The following is a 16,751-nucleotide window of genomic DNA, read 5'->3' as shown; positions in this document are numbered from 1 at the left end:
CATGTTTATAATGAGTCCTTATCCTATACTATCTTGATAGATGTGGTGAAAATGCAGCAAATAGATATTGTGCAAATTAATACATTCTTTGGCAGTGTTTTTAGCTCATGTATAGTTTTCATTTTGCAGCAAACACTTATGTTGTCAAAATATATGAAAGACCTTAATGCTAAGTATTATGAACATTTAGCAGGAAGAAAATCCCTGTTACAGTTGTGCACATCTCATTTGGACACCTACTGGGAGGCACAGGACTTCTCCAGGTGGAAATTTAGAAAAATGGATGACAAACTACTCTCTTAAGTTTCCCATCGATTTTAAGACAATTAAAGTTGCCCACTCTCCAGGATAGTGCTGGCAACTCCAGCGATTAGAATAAGTTTCTGGACAGTGTTGTGATATGAGCTTGCAAGTAAGGAGAAAACTCCTGTGGAACATTTAAATTTGCAAATTTTTGTCAATGGTCATAAAAATGTTGCAGCTGGGGAGGACAGTTGTAAGCAGGAGGTCATGAGATGAAACCTTCACAAATACAACCAACCAGATGTGGTAACCTTATGAACAGCAGCATTCTCAGCGACACAGACAAATCAGAATTCCATTTTATTCACTTCATCGTGATTCTGCACACAGGTCTAAAGCCACAGGTCTCTCAGAAGACTTCATTCCATTTCCAAATAGGACAAGACAGTGGTGAACAAGGTGCCAACATTTTCACAACTGAACCAGAACTAACAGCTGGACATGCAAATTTAGTAAATTACCAGAGTAATCAGATATATTTCAACAGTTCAATGGTAAGCTCATTACTTTGAATACTGAGCCAGATTAAATTAACATCTGGGTTTTTTTTGCCTTGTGGAAGTCTACAGATTTTAGTTGATAATATAAATGGCATTATGATTTAATCAATAAAATAAACATATTTGTTTTTTGAATAAATCCTAAAGAGACATGAACCAATCATATTATATTCCTTATGTGCAACATTTTGCTACAAAAATGACATGCACGTTCTTCTGACCTTTCTTTTCTTCCCCGCATTTCGTTCCCAAAAATAAAAGTCTGGCAAACAATTCTCAAAAGGAAATTGGGCAAGCACTTGAGAGAAATAAAACTTGCAAGGTTATCGGACTGACTGGATTGCTCCACAGAGAGCCAGCATGGACTTGCTGGACTGAATGGTCTTCTGTTGTGCTGCAATAATAATTCTCGAAGTTAATGAGCTTCCAGAAGAAATAAATGTAATTATAGCATTTAAAAATCTTTTTGCCCAAAGATATGAATATATAGCGTACTACCGATAAGACTAAATTCTCACACTTCAGCACACTTCTTTTTCCTGCACCATGCTTTTGTCACGCTTTGAGACATCTGCTTATATTTGCTTGAATAGACATGGTTGTAATGCCTGATTTACTACTGTATTTCCTTGTCTAAATGTTACCATCCTTAAGTTGTGTCTCCCAGCTCACCACCACATGCCATAAAATACTTATGTTAAACATTTACACGCTTGAAAAATATTCTCAGATCATTTCTACTGAAGATTACATTTAAAAAATGTCCCAAGTGCATTCAAATGCTCCTAGTTAAAGTCTCCTCAGCAATTCGGTTTTACCTTGTGGGAAAAATTACCATAGAACCAAGTGTAATAATGGTGAATCAGATAGAATAACAAATCTAACCATGTATTGAGAATATATAGTTATACTTACGGGCTGTATGCAAACCTGGAAGATATAGAAATGTTGGAAACTCTCTGTATTAAAGAAGGTTTACCGTGTGGTTTCTTGGAAATTAAGTTGACAGTTTAATGCGTGATGTTTCCAGAAAATCATACTACCTGAGGGGAGAAGACAAGTAAAACTTTTAGGAAGATAATGGAAAATGTTTATGGGCCTTAATTTCTGGAAATTGTTCTCACAGAACTAGGCAGCCATAAGGCAGAAATCCCTGTAGCTGAATGTCTCTGTCCATTTCTCAGCAGAGGCTTTTTTGGAACCTGATAAAGTTTACAGACACCAAATATTTCTGGCTACCTGATAAACTTTGAAAGGTTGAAATGTAACCATTTTCCAAAGACTTGGATCAAGCTTGATTTCACTCAGACCTATAGACTCATAGAAGTTTTCAGCCTATCATTTCCAAACAGGTCAATAAACATCTAACTCAAAGTGCCATTTTCCAGCTTTCATTCCATAGCCCTGGGGTAATGCAAATGCATATATAAATATTGCTCCAATGTTTTGTGAATTTTTCAATTCAACCACCCCTTCAGGCAGTGTATTTCAGACTTCTACCACCATTTGTCTGAAAGATATTGCCCTCAAATCCCCTCTTACCTTAAAGCTATGCTCCGGGTTATTGACCCCCTCCACTAATGGAAATAGTGCCTTCCTAGCCCCAACAGCTATGACCCTCATAATCATATACACCTCCATCAGATTCCCTCTCAACCTTTACTGCTCCAAGGAAAATAACCCTAGCCTATGCTGGTTATTGCCACAATTGGAGTACTGCATGCAGTTCTGGTTACTACATTATAGGAAGGATGTGATTGCACTATAGAGTGTGCAGAGGATATTTACCAGGATGCTGGTATTCAGTCAATTCCATGATTCTATTATCTATCCAAATTCTATGATTCTATGATTCAATGAAAACATTTATCATAGCTCAAACCCTCCAGTCCAGGCAGCATCCCGGTAAATATCCTCTGACCCCTCTGTAGTGCAGTGGCATCCTTCTTATAATGTAGTGACCAGAACCATAGCAGTATTCCAGTTGTGGCCTAACCAACATTTTATACAGTTCCAGCATAACTTACTCGCTCTATTGTGACGAAATGTGCCTTTGAGAGGGGTTTGTCCTGTTTCTCTTGAAGACAGGTGTTGTAAACCTGGTGCTGAGGTGTCTGCTTCATGGAAAGTAATTAGCTTTGGGTTTTTAAAAAATTAGACAAAAGAAGCATGAATGGGCGGAGTCAGGCTCACACAGACCTAGAGTTTTAGTTTTTCTTTCAGTTGTTGAAAGTTGGGGTGTTTGGAATTGAAGCTGCTAGATACAGCTCTCTATCTGCTGCTGCAAAAAGCTTGACATCCCTCTCTGTTGCTAGATTCATTCTGACAGTGTTCCTTCTCCTGGACTGGAGGAGATAGCGAATGAGGAAAATCTGTTTTTTATGAATTTACCTTTGCCAAGCTTGTGTTTATAGGATGCAGCAATATTGAAACAGTTGATGAGTAGTAGTGAGATAATATTTTATTTTGTTAATTATTTTAATAGAGTTAAAGTCATACCAATTCTTCTTTTTGTTTTTGCTTTGACTGTGGTGCAAGAATAATGTATGCTTTGCTTAAACTCTAGTAGTTTGACCAATGAAATCACATCTGAAACACAGCACTCTAACACTTACCTTTAAATAAGATAAAAGTTAGGGACTAGGCTATCTCCTGGATATGTTTTGGGGAGGTTTGGTCTGGTTCATAACAAGCTGGGGCCTCTTATCTGGATCAAAATCACTAATTCCAGATTGGGTTTAGGATTATTGGACTTAAAGGCAGTGAGTGGATGAATGTTGGTGTTCTCCTTTCAGGTGTTGCATTCAGTTGGTTTTCATAGGGTGTGTCTTGTGTAATGATGGCTGTTTCAGAGGCTAAGAGTTTGCTAGGTGTGGCAGCAGTCTCTTGGGGTGATTTATAGATGGAAAGAAAAGCGAAGATTTTGGAATTGGCAGTCAGGCTGGAGTTGGGTTTGCCCTTGAGGAAAGGGAAGGTAATTGCAGCGATAGTTCAGCATTTACAATTGCCAGAAACACAATCGGAATAATTGAAAATGGCTAAAATTCAACTGCAAATAGAATAGTGTGAATATAGAGCATATGACATTGAACAGTACAACACAGGCATGGGCCCTTCAGCCCATGATGTTGTGCTGAACATGATACCAAATTGAACTAATCCCTTCTGTCTGTCCTTGGTCCATATCACTCTGTCCTTGCATATTCATGTGCATAACTAAACATCCCTTAAATGTTCCTATCATACGGTGCTTGCACCACCCTCCCTGGCAGTGCATTCCAGACTGCTACTACTGCCTGTGTAAATGCCCCTCACATCTCTTTTGAATTTTTCCCTAATCCACAAACGCATGCCCCTTAGTATTAGACATTTTACCTCTGGGAACAAGATTCTGACCGTTAACCCTAACTATATATCTCATAATTTTAACAACTTCTACCAAGTCTCCCTTCAGCCTCTGCCACTCCAGAGAAAACAACCCATGCTTTTCTAGCCTCTCCTTATAGCTCACACCCTCTAATCTAGGCAGCATCTGGTAACCTCTCTCCATAGCCTCACATCCTTCCTGTAATGGAGCGACCAGAATTCAATGCAACACTCTAAGTGTGGCCTGACCAAAGTCTTACAAAACTTCAACATGACATCTTGACTCTTGTATTCAATTCCCCGACCAATATGAAAAGGAAATGAAACAGTTTGAGTTACAATTGAAAACAGAAGAAAGGGATAAAAAGAGAACTTTTGAACCTAGGAAGTTGGAACTAAAAAGTGAGAGCCAACTTAAAACAGTGGAGGCAGAGGTGAAAGATAGGATTTATAACAAGGACAATGATGAAGAGCAAACCCATTGTAGACAAAGGCCTACTGGAGATCTGTTTAAATATGTCTGACCATTGCCTATGTTCAAGGAGAAGGACATAGTGGTATTTTTCATTTCATTTGAGGAAGTGGCTAGACAAATGAAATGGCCACTGACCATGTGGGTATAGGTGATTCAAAGTTGGAAGGTAGAGGTAGCGAGGTGATTGTCTCAGTATCAGAAGAGGCATCTGGGGTGCATGATGAGGTGAAAAAAGCCATCTTAAGTGCATATGAACTAGTACCAGAAACCTACAGACAACGTTTTAGGAATCTGAGGAGGGAATGTGGTCAAACAAACATAGGGTTTGAATGGATCAAACAAAGTAACTGTGATATGTGGATCAGGGCTTTGAAACTGGATCATATGATGCTCTTAGAGAGATGATTATTTTGAAGGAGTCCAAAAATTCACTTCCTGAAGTAGTGACGACTCATGTAGAAGAGCAGAGAGTTAAGACTGCAAGATTAGCAGCCGAAATGGCAGATGATTATGAGTTGGTTCAAAAATCAAAGTTTAGCTTTTGCCATCAATTTCAATTTGTGAGAAAAAAGAGAAATCCTAACGTGATAAGGGAAAAGGAGATCTCATTGAAGATAGTAAAGATAGTTTACCACAGTCTAAAAAGGAAACCCATGAGGGGGAAAGAGAAGTAAAGAAGCTCAGGTGTTTTCACTGTAATAAAGTAAACCAAATGAAGTTGTAGTGTTGGTAGTTTAGAAAAAGCACTGGGAAGGTGGATGTGGGAAAGCAGAATAAGCTAATGGGCTTTGTTAAAGTGGTAATGGAAAGGACAGGGGAAGGTAAAGCACTGTAAAACAATGTACAGCCTGGTCAGGGGTTGGTTGAGAAAAAAGTGCCAGATCACTTTAAAGAATTTATTTGTGAGAGTAAGGTTTACTTATGTATGCCAGGAGGAGCAGGTAAATAAATTAAGATTTTAAGAAATATCTGAGCAAGTCAATCTTTGATAGCGATAGATGAGGAGATATGTAATTCAGAAGGAGTGTTGCTAAAAAAGAGGTTAATATGTGGAATTCATGATGTGAAGAGCTGTGTTCCATTGTACAAGGTGAGGTTGGAGAGTCTGGTAAAAAGTGGTGAAGTGGTGGTGGGTGTAACAGAGAAATTCACGGTTCCAGAAATACAATTTTCCCTTGGCAATGCTAGAGTTGAATCATAGGAAGGAATGACGCCTACTGTGGTTGAAAAGCCAGTGGAAACTCAGGTAACTGAGGTGATACAGGAAGTATATCCTGGGACTCTTCCTGACTGTGTGGTAACAAGGTCACAAAGCCACAGGTGGAAACAAGAGGAGAAATCAATGAGTAAAGATAAGGAAGTTGAAGTTCAATTATCAGAGACTGTGTTTGAGCAAGTGGTTGAGAGAAAACACAAGAACAGGTGGAGCATAAAGTGGATATTTCTAGTTCAGAGAAATTAGCTGAATTACAACAGAAAGATGAAAAACTAAAGCACTTGTATCAAAAAGCATACGCAGAAGAAGAATCTGAGTGTATCCCAGAATGTTACTATCTTGAAGATGAAGACTTGATGAGGAAATGGAGACCATCACATCAACCAGATGAGAAATGGGCAGAAGTTCATCAAATTATATTACCAGTGGGTTATAGAAAGGAGGTGTTGCAGGTAGCACATCAATTACCAGTAGGAGGTCATTTGGCAGTAAGAAAAACACAAGCTGAAATACAAAAGCATTGTTATTGGACTGGACCATATAAAGATGTGGATGAATTATGCTGGACATGTCATACGTGTTAAGTAATAAGTAAACCTCAGGCAGTGATAAAACTAGCACCCTTAATATCCTTTCCAGAATTTGAAGAACCTTTTACAAGAGGTTTAATTGATTGCGTGGCGTCCCTCCCTAAAACAAAAAGCGGGAATTGGTATTTGGTGACCATAATGGATGTGTCTACTAGATTTCTACAAGCCATTCCATTATGCAGCATCATGGCTAAAAGGATTACAGAAGAGTTACGCAAATCTTTCATTAGATACAGACTACACATAGAAATACAATCGGATCAAACTTTACGTCAAAGCTGTTCAAGCAAGTTATGGATAGCTTAGGAACAAAACAATTCATACCATCCAGAATTGCAGAGAGAATTAGAACAGTGGCATCAAACTTTGAAGACCATGTTGAGGGCCTACAGTCAAGAGTATCCAGAGGCTTGGGAAAAAGAAATTCATTTGTATTTTTTTGCAATTTGGGATGCACCTAATGAATCAACTAAATTCAGTCCATTTGAATTAGTTTTTGGACATAAGGTGAGAGGACCACTGAAATAAACTAAGGAAAAGTTGATGAGTCAGAGTTCAGAGATTATGTATTTGGACTATGTGTCAAATTTTAGGGAGAGATTAAATAAGGCGTGTGAGTTGGCTAGATAGCATTTGAAAATAGCACAACATGTGTTAAACAAGAAGCAGACAAGAGATTAAAAATTCACAATTTTGTTCATGGAGAGAAAGTGTTAGTGTTAGTACCAGTGATAGGTGAACCTATAAAGGCAAGGCTTAGTGGGCCTCATCAAATTGAAAGAAAATTGAGTGAGATGAATTATTTGATAAGAATGCCAGAGTGTGTCACATGTATGTGCTCAAATGGTATTTTGGTAGGGAAGGAAAGCAAAAGGAGAACATGTTACTGGTTACAACTCAGAGTGAAGAACCAAAACCAGATAATTCTGAACTTGATATCCCTTAAACTAAATTGGATAATGAGGAAGTTCTCAAAAACTGGGGTTAATTATTGAGTTACCTTCTGGAGGAAAATTATCAAAATAACCTGAAAGAGTTATTACAATCACATGGGGAGATACATGGGAATAAACTGAGAAGCAGTAAACTGATTACGCATGATATTGATATAAGAAAAGCTATTCCAATTAAGCAAGACCCTTATAGGTTTAACTCTCTAAAGTTGGGACAGGTTCAAGAAGAGATTGAAAGCTTGCTCAAAGACAATATAATCGAAGTGAGTTGCAGCAAATAGAAGGAGAAAGTGAGGTCTGCAGATGCTGGAGATCAAAGTTGAAACTTTATTGCTGGAACAGCACAGCAGGTCAGGCAGTATCCAGGGAACAGGAGATTCGACGTTTCGGGCACAGGCCCTTCTTCAGCAAATAGAACTCAACTGTAGTAATAGTCTCAAATCCAGATGGTACCCAACAATTATGTGTGGACTATCGCAAAGTCAATGCAGTTACAAAATCCAATTCATATCCAATTCCACATTTAGAAGACTATCTTGAGAAGGTGGGACAAACAACTTACATTTCTAAGTCGGACATATCAGAGGTTACTTTTATCCGAAAGAGCAAAAGAAATTTCAGCTTTCATGACTCCAAATGGACTTAACTAGTTTAAAGTCATGCCATTTGGTCTGAAGAATGTGCCAGCCACATTTCAAAGACTAACCAAGATGGTCATTTTGGGATTACCCAATTGTGTGGTGCACATAGATGATTAGATGATTTCCAGTCATACATGGAAGGAACATTTGGAGCATCTATTGGAATTGTTCAATCGACTTCAGGAGGTGATAAACCTGGCTAAGAGTGAGCTTGCAAAAGTCCAAATTGTGTTCCCATGCCTTATCATTGCACATGGAAAGATGGCCCCACGGGTTGTGAAAACAAAGGCTTTTGGGAAGTGGGATGATGCTGCTCCTTTAACAAGGTTATGTTGTCCTTGGTTTCTTTTTCAGGAGGACAGAAAGACACAAGTTCCGAAATGTCTAGGGTTGATCTACTGATCTACTTGAGTAAGCAATGAAAGGGGAGTGGCCAGTTCTCCCAGCTCAGCTTTTCTCTGGTTTGTTTTGGTTTTAACAAGCAGAGTTGTGAAGCTGCTGGATCCAAAGAACTAGGTCCATGCTGATCCTCCCTCTCTCTGACATTTCTAAGAACCTGTGTTGGATTTTTATGGGGTGTTTATGGGGATTGTTGCAGGCATTTCGAACAGCATCATTAAGTTGGGATGATCTGTTGGGTTTTCAGATAGGCTAAGTTATTCTGTTCTCTTTTGTTTGTGTTTCATTTGCTAATCTTGCAAATAAATTCTGTTTTGTTTAAAACTGAGTTGTTGGGCCAGCTGCATCACTCCTGGAAGTTCCACGTTACTCCTGCTTAAAACAATGAGCAAAGTTAGGGTCTGGGCTACTTTCTTGAAATGCGTGAGAGTGTCTGCTCAGGTCCATAATAGATTGCGGGCTCTTTGCGGGATTTGCTCTGTAGTTCCAAATTGGGATTAGAGTTGTTGGACTCAAAGGCAGCGATTGATAGGTGTTAGTGTCTTTTGTTCTGGGTGTTGAATTTGGTTGATTTATACAGTGCTTGGGATAGCAATGGCTATTTCAGTCAGCAAGAGTTTTCTGGGGGTGGAAGAAGTGACTTTAGTCCAAGAAGGTGATTAAGTCCAAGCTGGAATTAATAGACAAGCTGGGGTTGGAGCTGCCTCCTTCCGTAAGGAAAGAAGAGATAATTACAGCAATAGGTCAGCATTTAAATTTGCTGGAAACACCATCAAAGTCTTTAGAGATAGTTAAAGTTCAATTGAAAATGAGGCAGCTTGAGGTTGAGGCAAAAGACAAGGAAAGGGCAACATAAATGAAACTGTTTGAATTACAGTTAAAAGCAGAGGAGAGAGAAAAAGAATGAAAAGCCCGAGCAGAACAACAAGAAAAGGACAGAATTGCTTCAGCAGAACAAAAAGAAAAGAAGAGAGAAGAGAGAGAAAAGGAGAGAAGGGATAGGAAGAAAGAAAGGGAGTTTGAACTTCAGAAATTGGACAGGCACTTAGACAGGAAAGTCAGCTTAACATGATGGAGATGAAGGCTGAAGGTAAGCTCCGTGAGGAAGAGAGTGAGGATGAGCAAACCCATGGCAGCCAAAGGCCTGGTGGGGATCTGTTTAAATATATTCAAACATTGCCTTAATTTGATGAGAACAATGTGGAAACCTTTTTCATCTCATTTGAAAAGGTGGCTAAACAAATGCAGTGGCCGGTGACCATGTGGATTTTGTTGATCTAAATAGAACTTGTAGGTAGAGCTAGTGAGGTATTCGCATCCCTATCAGAGGAGGTATCTGGGGAGTATGAGGAAGTGAAGAAAGCCATCTTAAGTGCTCATGAGCTTGAAACGGAAAGAGAAGTTAAAAAACTCCAGTGTTTTCACTGTAATAAAGTAGACCACATGAAATCACAGTGTTGGTGAATGAGGAAAAACACTGGGAAGCCAAATGTATAAAAACAGGATAAGCTAGTGAATTTTGTTGGGGTGGTAACAGAAAGCACAATGGAGGCTAGAACACTGCACCAGAATGTACAAGCTGGTCGGAGGTTGGTTAAGGAGCAAGTGCCAGTTCTTCTTAAACCATATACCTGCGAAGGTAAAGTTTACTCGTGTAGGCCAGGAGCAGCAGGTAAAGAGGTTACAATATTAATAGATGCAGGATTCTCTCCATCTGTGATGTTGAAAGCTGAAGAGATATGTACCCCTGAAGGACTATTGCCAGAAAAGGTACTAGTAATAGGAATTCATTGTGTGTGTGTGTGTGCGTTTGGGGTGGGGGGTTGTCAGTGTCTGTGAGAGAGAGAGAGAGAGAGTATGTGTGTGTGTATGTGAGTGTACAGGGGTCCAAGTCTGTGAGAGGGTGCATGTGGGAGTGTGGGAATGTGTGTGTCTGCAGGAGTGTGTTTGAGTGTGTGTGACACACACACACTCCCACAGACACACATTCTCCCATATTCACACATGCACCCTCTCTCAGACTTAGATCCCTTTACACTCTCACACACACATATACACTCTCTTTCACAGACACTCACAACCCCCTACCCCAAACATACACACACACAAATCCACATGCACACATACATATACGTTTGTGGGGTGAATTTATACTTGCAGAGTTACATTGCACTTTGCTCAAAAACTGCATGAATCCATGTAAGACCCTGTTAACACATTTTTTAGATTAGAATCAGTCTAAACATTATGGCACAGGCAACAGCATACAGGGGACTAACACCTTCAACATATTATCTAGGCTGACATCAATTGTTAAAGTTAACCTGAGAATGTTACTTTTAACAAAAGTTTTGTAATTTACAAATGAAAGAAGTGAAACTAACACGGTCACTCTAACAGATGAGAGACTTAACAAACAATCGAGGTATTTTTCAATGAATAATTTCAGTTACATCACACTGTAAACTTTTGCTATAAATTCTGTGTCTTACAATTGTGTACTCCACAACCACCTGAGGAAGGAGCAGTGCTCTGAAAGCTAGTGCTTCCAGTTAAACCTGTTGGACTACAACCTGGCGTTGTGTGATTTTTAACTTTGTACACCCCAGTCCAACACCGGCATCTCCAAATCATGAAGAAATGGAGACCATCACACATTCAAGCAGAATTTCATCATTCGTATTGCAAGTGGGTTATAGAAAGGAGGTGTTGCGAGTGGTGCATGAGCTACCAGTAGGGAGGCATTTAGGGGTGAGAAAAACTCAAGCTAAAATACAAAAAAAATTTTATTGGCCTGGACTGCACAAGGATGTAGTTGAATTTTGCCAGACATGTCATACATGTCAGGCCATTGGAAAACCACAGGCAGTAATAAAACCGTACCTTTAATACCTATTCCTGCATTTGAGGAACCTTTTACAAGTATCTTAATTGATTGCATAGGACCCCTATCTAAAACAAGTAGTGGGAATCAGAATTTGTTCACGATAATGGATGTGTCCACTGGATTTCCAGAGGCCATTCCAATATGCAATATCACAGCTAAAATGATTGTAGAGGAATTACTCACATTTTTCACTAAGTACGGATTACCCACGGAGATACAATCAGATTAAGGGTCAAACTTCACATCAAAACTATTCAAGGAAGCTATGATAGCTTAGGAATGAAACAATTCAAATCTACTGCATACCAAACAGCATGACTTTAAACTGATACAGTCCATTCGGCATTATGAAAACCAAAATTGTCTTTGCTCTTTTGGGCAAAGGTTCCTGCCAGTACCCTCTGAGCAAGTCCAACTTAGAAATATAAGTTGCTTGTCCCACCTTTTCAACACAGTCTTCCAACCGCGAAATAGGATATGCATCAGTCTTTGTAACTGCATTGACTTTGCAATAGTCCACACATAACCTCTGGGTACCATCTGTTTTCTGTCCACCAGCCAGTCACCTATCTAAGCTAATAAATTACCCCAATCCTGTATGATCCAACTCTGCGAATTAATCTTTTATGCAGCACCTTATCAAATGCCTTCAGACGTCCAGATATATTACATCTACACAATCCCCATTCTCCACTTTGCTTGTTACATCTTCAAAGTTGCAAATTACTCAAACATGATTTGCCCTACATAAAACCATGCTGACTCTAATGAATAGTGTTTTGACTTTCCAATTATCCTAATTGATTCTAACACTTTCCTGACAACAGATATTAAACTAACTGGTCTGTAATTCCCTATATATTGCCTCTCTCTCTTTTTGAATAAGGGCATTGCATTAGCATTTTTCCAATCCACTGGAACTTTTCCCATTGGAATATTGTAACCAATGGATTCACTATCTCCACCGCCCCTTCCTTTAATACCCTATGATGTAGGCCATCAGGCCCGGAGGACTTGTCTGCCCTCAATCCTAATTGTTTGCTGAGTACCTTTTCCCTATCGATGGTGATTGTTCTAAGTTCTACCCTTTCTATTGCCTCTGACTTGCCTATGTTATGGACCAGGCCAGACCCCCTCAAAATATTTCAAGAAGGTAGCCCCAGACCCTGCCTTTTCTAGTTGTATTTAGCAGGGGTAGAGTGAATATTCCAGGAGTGATGCAGCTGGCCCAACCACTCCATTTTAATCAAAACAGAATTTATTTATTCATAAACCAAAGAGAAGAGAATATAGAACGACATAACTTATCTGAAAATCCCATCCACTCTATCACAACTTAATGATGATGTTCTGAATACTTGCATCATTCCCATAAACACCCCCTTGGCAAAAAAAAAAGTAAAATCACACACAGGTTCTTACAGGAGAGATGTCAGCGAGAGAGTCAGCCAGAAAACCTCTGTTGAGTCCGGGAACCTTTTCCCACCAGAGTTTTCTTTGACCAGCAGTTCCAAACTGACTGCTTGCTAAAACCAGACCAAACCAAACCCTCAGCTGGGAGAACTGGCCACTCCCCTTTCATCGTACAAGTGTTTTAAAAAAATTACTTTAAAGCCTTCTCATAGTTCCATACATATTGGAACCTATGTCTTTACGACCCCTTTTGAAAAAAATCCAACGATAATGTAACCTTGTTAAAGGAGCAGCATCTCGCACCCATTCCAATAGGAATTGTACTATTGTCCTCCACCATGAAAACTGAGGCATCTCTGTCATTTCAGTGTTCCCCACTATTAACTCTCTGGTTTCATCTTCCAAGGGACCAACATTCACCTTAGCGGCTCTCTTCCCTAGTGAAGCTTTTGCCAGCCTTTTTGATACTTTGTCATGGGTTTCTTTTGTAATTTATCTAGCTCTTTTTATTAATTTAGAATCCCTCTGTTTATGTATGAAAGTTTCCCAATCTTCCTGCCACTGGCCTTTGCAATATTGTATACCTTAGTTTTTGACTTTATATTGCTCTTGACCTCACTGTTTGGCCATGTATGGTTTTTATCTCCCTTACCATCTTTCTTCCTCACTGGGATATATTGTAGTTGTGAGGAATTAAGTAGCTCCTTAAACATCTGCCACTGCTCATCCAATGACTTACCTTTTAGACTTCCTGCCCCAATCTACTCTGGCAAATCTGTCCTCATGCCTATGTAATTTCCTTTGTTTAATTCCAGAACACCAGTATAGGAGTACACTTTCTCACCCCCAAACTGAATTTTGAATTCTATCATACTGTGGTCACTACTCCCTACAGGATCCTTAACTATGATGCCATCAATTAATCTCTCCTCATGACACAATACCAAATCTAGAGTAGCCTGCTCCCTGTTTGGTTCCATAACATACTGCTCCAAGAAACAATCTCTAATTCAATGAACTCTGCCTCCAGAACTTTTGGAAAAATTTAAGGATAAAAGCACAAGACTGTTTAGTTGGAATTTATTGTTACAGCCATTCAGTTTGAACATTATACACGTGGCAGGACAAGAGAACATAATTAGCAATGTGTCATCACGACTTTGATGAAGGAAGACAGGTTTTTGGTGGCAGAACAATTGAGCTAAGATGGACTGCAGCATTGAAGGTTTGCATGCTTAGATTTAATTTATTGCATATACATACGTATGTATAACATAGCATGCTATTAACATGAGACTAAAGTCTTTGAACATGAAGCCATCTTTGTTTACTGATGATTGGATTTTTTTAAAGGGGGAGGTGTGATGATATGTGTCTTTAAGAGGGATTTATTATGTTCTGTTTGTCTCAAAGACAGGTGTTGTAAACCTGGTGCTGAGGTGTCTGCTTCATTGAAAGCAGAGTAATTAGCTTTGGGGTTTTAAAAAATTAGACAAAAGAAGCATGAATGGGTGGAGTCAGCTCACACAGATCCAGGGTTTTAGTTTTGCTTTCAGTTGTTGAAGTTGGGGTGTTAGGAGTTGAAGCTGCTAGATACAGCTCTCTATCTGCTGCTGCTAAAAGCTTGAGTTCTCTGCTTTTAGACTCATTCTGTCAGTGTTCCTTCTCCTTCACTGGAGGGGAGACAGCAAGTGAGCAAAATCTGTTTTAGCACTTTAGCTCAAGACAAGGTACTACACCACAGGAATAGGAATGGCAGCATACCATAAGAAATAGCTTAGGTCTGCATGAGTAATAACGGCTTTATCTCAATTCAAAGAACACTACCAGGAGCACTGATATCTCACAGGGATGGCACCACGCCATAGGTCAGGTGTTAGCATAGCATTAATATCAGTGGACTAGTAATCCAGAACCCTGGACTCTAATGTTCTCGGGATTTGGATATAATCCCACCATGCTGACTGGTGAAATTTTTATTCAGCAAAAAAAACTAATGGCAACTGTGCAATTACCAGCAAACTAATGTCTGCTAATGCCCTTCAGGAAAGGAAACTGCTTTCCTTACCTACTCTGGTAACTCCAAGCCCTTGGCAATGAAGTTGATACCTAACAGACTTTGAAATAAGCCACTCAGTTTCAGGGCAATTAGGGATGTGGAGCAAATGCTACCATCGGCAGTTATGCACACATTCCATCATCACATTTACATAAAACATTCCTCAATTAGGGGGACCACACACAAGGAAGAGCGCTATAACACACAAGGAACAGCTCTATAATCACACAAGGAATGGCTCTATACCACACAAGGAATGGCTGTATAACCACACAAAGAATGCCTCTATACCACACAGGAGATGGCTCTATACCACACAAGGAATGCCTCTATAACCACACAAGGGATGATTCTATGCCACATAAGGAATGGCTCTATAACCACACAAGGAATGGCTCTATAACCACACAAGGAATGGCTGTATAACCACACAAGGAATGGCTCTATAACCACACAAGGAATGGCTGTATAACTACACAAGGAATGGCTGTATAACCACACAAGGAATGGCTGTATAACTACACAAGGAATGGCTCTATAACTACACAAGGAATGGCTCTATAACCACACAAGGAATGGCTCTATAACCACATAAGGAATGGCTGTATAACCACATAAGGAATGGCTCTATAACCACACAAGGAATGGCTCTATAACCACATAAGGAATGGCTGTATAACCACATAAGGAATGGCTCTATAACCACACAAGGAATGGCTCTATACCACACAGGAGATGGCTCCATATCACACAAGGAACGGCTCTATACCACACAAGGGACAGCTCTATGCCACACAAGGAATCCCTCTAGACCACCGGACCATAAGACGTAGGAGCAGAAATTAGGCCATTCAGCCCATTGAGTCTGCACCGCCATTCAATCATGGATGATAAGTTTCTCAACGCCATTCTCCTGCTTCATCCCTGTAACCTTTGATCCCCTTGATACTCAAGAACTTATCTATCTTAAATATACTCAATGACCTGGCCTCCAAAACGTTCGGTGACAGTGAATTCCACAGATTCACCACTCTCTGGCTGAAGAAGTTTCTCCTTATGTCTGTTCTAAAAGGTCTTCCCTTTACTCTAAGGCTGTGCCCTTAGGTCCTAGTCTCTCCTACCAATGCAAACATCTACTCTGCCCAGGCCATTCAGTAATCTGTATGTTTCAATTAGATCCCCCCTCATTCTTCTAAACTCCATCGAGTATAGTCCTCAAACATTCCTCATATGTTAAGCTTTTCATTCCTCTGAAACCTCTCCAGGCCCAGTACGTCATTCCTGAGATATGAGAACCAAAACTGCACACAATACTCCAAACGTAATCTGACCAGAGCATTACAGAGGCTCAGAAGTACATCCCTGCTTTTATATTCAAGTCCTCTCAAAACAAATACCATCATTGCATTCCCCTTCCTAACTACTGACTCAACCTGCATGTTTACCTTGAGAGAATCCTGAACTAGGACTCCCAAGTCTCTTTGGAATTTTCTCTCCATTTAGAAAATAGTCAATGCCTCTTTTCTTCCTACCAAAGTGCATGACCTCACACTTTCCCACTTCTTTACCCAATTTCCCACCTGTCCAATTCCTTCTGCAGCCTCCCCGTCTCCTCAAAGCTATCTGTCCCTCTACCTATCTTTGTGTCAACTGCAACCTTAGCCAGAGTGCCCTCAGTCCCTTCATCCAGATCATTGATATACAAAGTGAAAACGTATAGTCCCAACATTGAGCCTTGCATAACACCACTTGTCACTGGCTGCCATCCTGAGAAAGACCTTTTAACCCCACTCTCTGTTTTCTGCCAGACAGCCAAATTTCTATCCAGGCTAGCACCTTGCCTGTGATACCATGGGCCCTTACCTTATCAGTAGCTTCCTGTGCAGTACCTTGTCAAAGGCTTTCTTGAAGTCCAGGTAGATAACATCTATTGGCTCTCCTTGGTCTAA

General features: G+C 39.9%; 1 protein-coding gene across 2 annotated transcripts in view; it reads right to left on the bottom strand.

Moving 5' to 3' along the window:
- LOC122543354 (TRAF family member-associated NF-kappa-B activator) overlaps positions 1-16,751 on the bottom strand; it is a 64,333-nt gene that overhangs the window by 5,572 nt on the left and 42,010 nt on the right. For both annotated transcript variants that reach the window (XM_087985539.1, XM_087985540.1), the window contains exons 5-6: positions 1,719-1,846; positions 1,025-1,197 (exon numbers count right to left, since the gene is read on the bottom strand). The gene's annotated coding sequence lies outside the window, so the exon portion shown is untranslated. The remainder of the gene's footprint in view (positions 1-1,024; positions 1,198-1,718; positions 1,847-16,751) is intronic.

Source organism: Chiloscyllium plagiosum, unplaced genomic scaffold, assembly GCF_037043375.1.
Source record: "Chiloscyllium plagiosum isolate Xiang-an unplaced genomic scaffold, Cpla_swu_hap1 HiC_scaffold_53X, whole genome shotgun sequence".
In the NCBI taxonomy this organism is placed as follows: Eukaryota; Metazoa; Chordata; class Chondrichthyes; order Orectolobiformes; family Hemiscylliidae; genus Chiloscyllium; species Chiloscyllium plagiosum.
The sequence above is the reverse complement of the archived record's forward strand: the minus strand, read 5'-3'. Positions and strand labels throughout refer to the sequence as shown.